General features: G+C 42.8%; 1 pseudogene; it reads left to right on the forward strand.

The window, feature by feature from the left end:
* Positions 1–480: 480 nt before the first annotated feature.
* On the forward strand, positions 481–2,526 carry LOC138852237 (uncharacterized; annotated as a pseudogene).
* Positions 2,527–7,107: the final 4,581 nt, after the last annotated feature.

Genomic DNA, 7,107 nt, shown 5'->3' on the forward strand with positions numbered 1-7,107 from the left:
CACCCCAGATGTTGGCAGCATCATTGTGGCCACCCCAGATGCTGGCAGCATCACCGTGGCCACCCGAGATGCTGGCAGCATCACCGTGGCCACCCCAGATGCTGGCAGCATCACCGTGACCACCCCAGATGCCGGCAGCAGCACCGTGGCCACCCCAGATGCTGGCAGCATCACCGTGGCCACCCCAGATGCTGGCAGCATCACTGTGGCCACCCCAGATGCTGGCGGCATCACCGTGGCCACCCCAGATGCTGGCAGCATCACCGTGACCACCCCAGATGCCGGCAGCAGCACCGTGGCCATCCCACGTGGCCGTGGCAGACCTAGAGGAATGAAGCGTTAACTAGGTGACTCATCTGTGGCCACAGTGACCACGCCTTCACCCATATATGCATCTATCTTGACCACACCTGTGGTTACGTATGTGACAACCTCACCACAAATGACCATATTTCCTGCGGCTACCCTAGACATGGCCACCACTGTCCCCAGCTCAGCTGTCACCATCTCAGCTGAGACCCCGTCTCAGCTGTCACCATCTCTGCTGACCACAGCTCAGCTGACCCCGTCTCAGCTGTCACCAGCTCAGCTAACCCCAGCACATCTACAGCTGAAGATGGTGAAACATTTGTTGAAAGTGATAGTGTACATGATATATCAAGTGCTACAAGGCGAGTGGAAAAGCATATGGTATTGACGGAACGTTGTAATTTTGAGGCTATTAAGAAGTGCATGATTTATCAAGAATGTTTTAGTAATAAAGTCACTTTTACATTTCATCACCATCACCTAGAGACACTTGTTAGTGCAAACTGTACTGAGTGTAAGCAAGTAGTGTTGGAAAAACCCAGTTGGTACGAGACACTGAATGCTGCAACTGGTAGGATGGTATATGCCGAAATGCTTGCAGGTGGTGGACATGCATCCTTCATTCGTAGAAATGCTGTGTGTAATTTGCCTTTTATGACTCTGCAGACATTTAATAAATATGTGTCACTGATTACAAATAAATCCATTGAGTCGTGCAGCCAGATACATACAGAGTCAAGGGAAATTGTTACACAGGAATACGCCAAAGTAGGAAGTGTACCTGACCAAAGTGGAGTTCTTGATATTGATGTTACATATGATGGAACTTGGCACACAAGGGACCAGCATTCAAATTATGGCATTGGTGCCACAATTGATGCAGTGACGGAATTGGTAGTTGACTATCAAATAATGTGCAAATTTTGTTTCTTGTGTATTTCGATCTTCGTTTCAAGAACAAGAAAATTTCTGAAGAAAAGTATGAACAATTCAAAGAGGAACATAAAAGTAAATGCTACAAAAACTTCACAGGAAGTTCTGGAAAGATGGAAGTTGAAGCAGCAATACTGATATGGCAGAGATCATTAGCAAAGAAACTGAGATACAAAACTGTCGTGTGTGATGGTGACAATAGTACTTACAAAGGACTTGTTGAACTAAATGATGGTGCAGGTCCCTATCCAAATGTAAAGTGGCTAAAGAGGAGTGCATAAACCATTACTCTAAACGACTCAAGAATAGATTAACAACTTTTGTCAAGTCTCACTACAGTGAAAAGGAATTGAAAACTGGGAAGAGGAAACAGTACGAAGTGAAGAAGGTCATTCTGACAGACTTCATTATCGAAAAGCTGGCACATTACTGTCAGAAGAACCTTAGAACGAATGATGGCACTGACATCGTAAGAATGAGGAATGGTATCCTTGCCAGTTTTTTCCACTGATCCTCCAGTGATGGCAAGCCACATCATCATTGCCCTACTGGTCCTGATTCCTGGTGTTTTTACCAAAGTGCAAAAGCAGCAAATGTCACACCACCATCACACTCCACTATGAAAGTCCAGTTCCAGCTAGAACCTGTGTACTTCAAGGTTCATAATATCTACAAAGACCTTACAACAGGAGACATGATGGAACGGTGTCTAAAAGGCAGAACTCAGAACCCCAATGAGAGTCTCCATCAACGAATATGGGCATACTGCAACAAAGTATTGTATCGAAACAGTTGGAAAGTAGAGTTCGCTGCCAGCCAAGCCAATGCCGAGTACAATGTCTCGATGTACCACTCGGCTATGAACGTTCTGCAGTGACCCAAAGGCGCCTTGAAGCCATGGACAAGAAAATGCAGACAACAAAGATCCTAAGATGCAGGAAGAGGAGAAAACTAATGGACTCTTCATATGAGCCTGGACGACATTAGATAACCATCTATGTCCACACCTACACCTAGTCAAAGGTATGTAATTTATGTTCTTATTTGTACATTTGTATGTATATATGTATATAAATATATGTGTAATTACATGTATCTGTTTACATAATCACTGGCAATACGATTTTCGGCATGTATTTCTTTCTTTCCAGTTTCATCTGCATGGACCGTCATGATCGGCTGATCTCTAGAGAACTTCAGGATGCAGGATCTTCATGGAACTTCAGGATGCAGGATCTTCATAAAACTTCAGGATGCAAGGGTCATCATGAAACTTCAGGATGCAGGATCTTCATGGAACTTCAGGATGCAGGGATCTTCATAAAACTTCAGGATGCAAGGATCATCATGAAACTTCAGGATGCAGGGATCATCATGAAACTTTAACTTCATGAAACTTCAGGATGCAGGGATCATCATGAAACTTAGGGATGCAGGGATCATCATGAAACTTCAGGATGCAGGGATCATCATGAAACTTAGGGATGCAGGGATCATGAAACTTCAGGATGCAGGGATCATCATGAAACTTCAGGATGCAGGGATCATCATGAAACTTTAGGATGCAGGGATCATCATGAAACTTCAGGATGCAGGGATCATCATGAAACTTCAGGATGCAGGGATCATCATGAAACTTCAGGATGCAGGGATCATCATGAAACTTCAGGATGCAGGGATCATCATCATGGAACTTCAGGATGCAGGGATCATCATGAAACTTCAGGATGCAGGGATCATCATGAAACTTCAGGATGCAGGGATCATCATGAAACTTAGGGATGCAGGGATCATGAAACTTCAGGATGCAGGGATCATCATGAAACTTCAGGATGCAGGGATCATCATGAAACTTAGGGATGCAGGGATCATGAAACTTAGGGATGCAGGGATCATCATGAAACTTCAGGATGCAGGGATCATCATGAAACTTCAGGATGTAGGGATCATCATGAAACTTCAGGATGCAGGGATCATCATGGAACGTCAGGATGCAGGGATCATCATGAAACTTCAGGATGTAGGGATCATCATGAAACTTCAGGATGCAGGGATCATCATGAAACTTCAGGATGCAGGGATCATCATGAAACTTCAGGATGTAGGGATCATCATGAAACTTCAGGATGCAGGGATCACCATGGAACTTCAGGAATATCGACTATACACACAGTTCTACTCTCAATAAACATAATAAGTCAGTAAGAGTATTTTTACTCACCACAACTAAACCTCTAAACATTTCTTCATTTTTCTCGAAAATTCATTTATTTCATATTTCTTGAAAATCAATTATTTATGAACTGATCATTATCATTTTTGCACTATTTAATTATGAGACATTGTTCTAAATTATGATGATGAACTTTGAGTAACAATCCCTTCCATTTTTGCATACCATGAGTATGTAGCGCAAGAAATGGTGGAAAATACGTTGAGACATATTTTTTTGGTTCTAAAAAAGACTATAATACATGACTGTGCATCATAAAATAATTATGGCATTGATTTTTAATTTTTATCTACCAAAAAAAAATTTCGACATTGCCAGTATTTATCCCCTTTGCAATAATTATTGCCACGTCCAACTTCACACTTTTTTAATGTTTGTTTATTGAACGATCTTGATGATACTTTCGTTAATATACTATGACATACCTAGAGTCTGTGATAAACATTACAATGAAATCGTAGGAAGATAAAAAAAAAGGAAGTCTAACCGCCTCATAGTGTTCCTGCATGATAACTATAATTAACTGTTAGCAGTTACTTTCTTCCCTCGTCATGGTACACAAAGGTTCACCAGCACACTCTTACCTCGTCATGGTACACAAAGGTTCACAAGCACACTCTTCCCTCGTCATGGTACACAAAGGTTCACAAGCACACTCTTCCCTCGTCATGGTACACAAAGGTTCACAAGCACACTCTTCCCTCGTCATGGTACACAAAGGTTCACAAGCACAATCTTCCCTCGTCATGGTACACAAAGGTTCACAAGCACAATCTTCCCTCGTCATGGTACACAGAGGTTCACCAGCACAAACTTCCCTCGTCATGGTACACAAAGGTTCACAAGCACAATCTTCCCTCGTCATGGTACACAAAGGTTCACCAGCACAAACTTCCCTCGTCATGGTACACAAAGGTTCACAAGCACAATCTTCCCTCGTCATGGTACACAAAGGTTCACAAGCACAATCTTCCCTCGTCATGGTACACAAAGGTTCACCAGCACAAACTTCCCTCGTCATGGTACACAAAGGTTCACAAGCACAATCTTCCCTCGTCATGGTACACGAAGGTTCACAAGCACACTCTTCCATCGTCATGGTACACAAAGGTTCACAAGCACACACCTCCCTCGTCATGGTACACAAAGGTTCACAAGCACAATCTTCCCTCGTCATGGTACACGAAGGTTCACAAGCACACTCTTCCATCGTCATGGTACACAAAGGTTCACAAGCACACTCTTCCCTCGTCATGGTACACAAAGGTTCACAAGAACACTCTTCCCTCGTCATGGCACACGAAGGTTCACCATCACACTCTTCCCTCGTCATGGTACACAAAGGTTCACAAGCACACTCTTCCCTCGTCATGGTACACAAAGGTTCACAAGCACACTCTTCCCTCGTCATGGTACACAAAGGTTCACAAGCACACTCTTCCATCGTCATGGTACACAAAGGTTCACCATCACTCTCTTCCCTCGTCATGGTACACAGAGGTTCACAAGCACACTCTTCCCTCGTCATGGTACACAGAGTTTCACCAGCACACTCTTCCCTCGTCATGGTACACAGAGGTTCACAAGCACACTCTTCCCTCGTCATGGTACACAGAAGTTCACAAGCACACTCTTCCCTCGTCATGGTACACAAAGGTTCACCATCACACTCTTCCCTCGTGATGGTACATAAAGGTTCACAAGAACACTTTTCCCTCGTCATGGTACACAAAGGTTCACAAGCACACTCTTTCCTCGTCATGATACACAAAGGTTCACAAGCACACTCTTCCCTCGTCATGATACACAAAGGTTCACCAGCACAAACTTCCCTCGTCATGATACACAAAGGTTCACAAGCACACTCTTCCCTCGTCATGGTACACAAAGGTTCACAAGCACACTCTTCCCTCGTCATGGTACACAAAGGTTCACAAGCACACTCTTCCCTCGTCATGGTACACAAAGGTTCACAAGCACACTCTTCCCTCGTCATGATACACAAAGGTTCACAAGCAAACTCTCCCCTCGTCATGGTACACAAAGGTTCACAAGCACACTCTTCCCTCGTCATGGTACACAAAGGTTCACAAGCACACTCTTCCCTCGTCATGATACACAAAGGTTCACCAGCACACTCTTCCCTCGTCATGGTACACAAAGGTTCAAGGTCATGGTACACAAAGGTTCACAAGCACACTCTTCCCTCGTCATGGTACACAAAGGTTCACAAGCACACTCTTCCCTCGTCATGGTACACAAAGGTTCACAAGCACACTCTTCCCTCGTCATGGTACACAGAGGTTCACAAGCACACTCTTCCCTCGTCATGGTACACAGAGGTTCACAAGCACACTCTTCCATACGCTCAGTTCTGTATTTCCACATATACATCTTACACACACTAAACGAAACAGACGCACGAACAAAGCAACACACACACACACACACATGTACATAACGTGTACAAGCACACACACCTTCAGCAGACACTGACGGGTCACCACACACCTTCAGCCGACACTGACGGGTCACCACACACATTCAGCAGACACTGACGGGTCACCACACTCCTTCAGCAGACACTGACGGGTCACCACACACCTTCAGCAGACACTGACAGGTCACCACACACCTTCAGCAGTCACTGACAGGTCACCACACACCTTCAGCAGACACTGACGGGTCACCACAAACCTTCAGCAGACACTGACGGGTCACTACACACCTTCAGCAGACACTGACGCGTCACTACACACCTTCAGAAGACACTGACTGGTCACCACACACCTTCAGCAGACAATGACGGGTCACTACACACCTTCAGCAGACACTGACGGGTCACCACACACCTTCAGCAGTCACTGATGGGTCAACACACAATATATATATATATATATATATATATATATATATATATATATATATATACATATATATATATATATATATATATATATATATATATATATATATATATATATATATATATATATATATATATATATATATATATATATATATATATATATAATATACAATTGCACACATACTTAAAGTACGTTCGTGTATGTATACATGCATACATTTACCATTGATTCCATCTGCGACCTTCAAACTCATCTACGAAACACGAGAAACAGAGATTATTATAATTTTTCTTCAGTTTTTATGGAGGAGTTTTAGTGATTCGCATTTGACACTCATCAATACACAATAACATGTACACTCACACACAATATGTGAAGCTCATACATAATATGTGACACTCGTCAATACACAATAACATGTACACTCACACACAATATGTGAAGCTCATACATAATATGTGACACTCATCAATACACAATAACATGTACACTCACACACAATATGTGAAGCTCATACATAATATGTGACACTCATCAATACACAATAACATGTACACTCATACACAATATGTGAAGCTCATACATAATATGTGACACTCGTCAATACACAATAACATGTACACTCATACACAATTTGTGATGCTCATACATAATATGTGACACTCGTCAATACACAATAACATGTACACTCATACACAATTTGTGATGCTCATACATAATATGTGACACTCGTCAATACACAATAACATGTACACTCATACA

The sequence above is a fragment of the Cherax quadricarinatus genome, unplaced genomic scaffold, assembly GCF_038502225.1.
Source record: "Cherax quadricarinatus isolate ZL_2023a unplaced genomic scaffold, ASM3850222v1 Contig5646, whole genome shotgun sequence".
Taxonomy (NCBI): Eukaryota; Metazoa; Arthropoda; class Malacostraca; order Decapoda; family Parastacidae; genus Cherax; species Cherax quadricarinatus.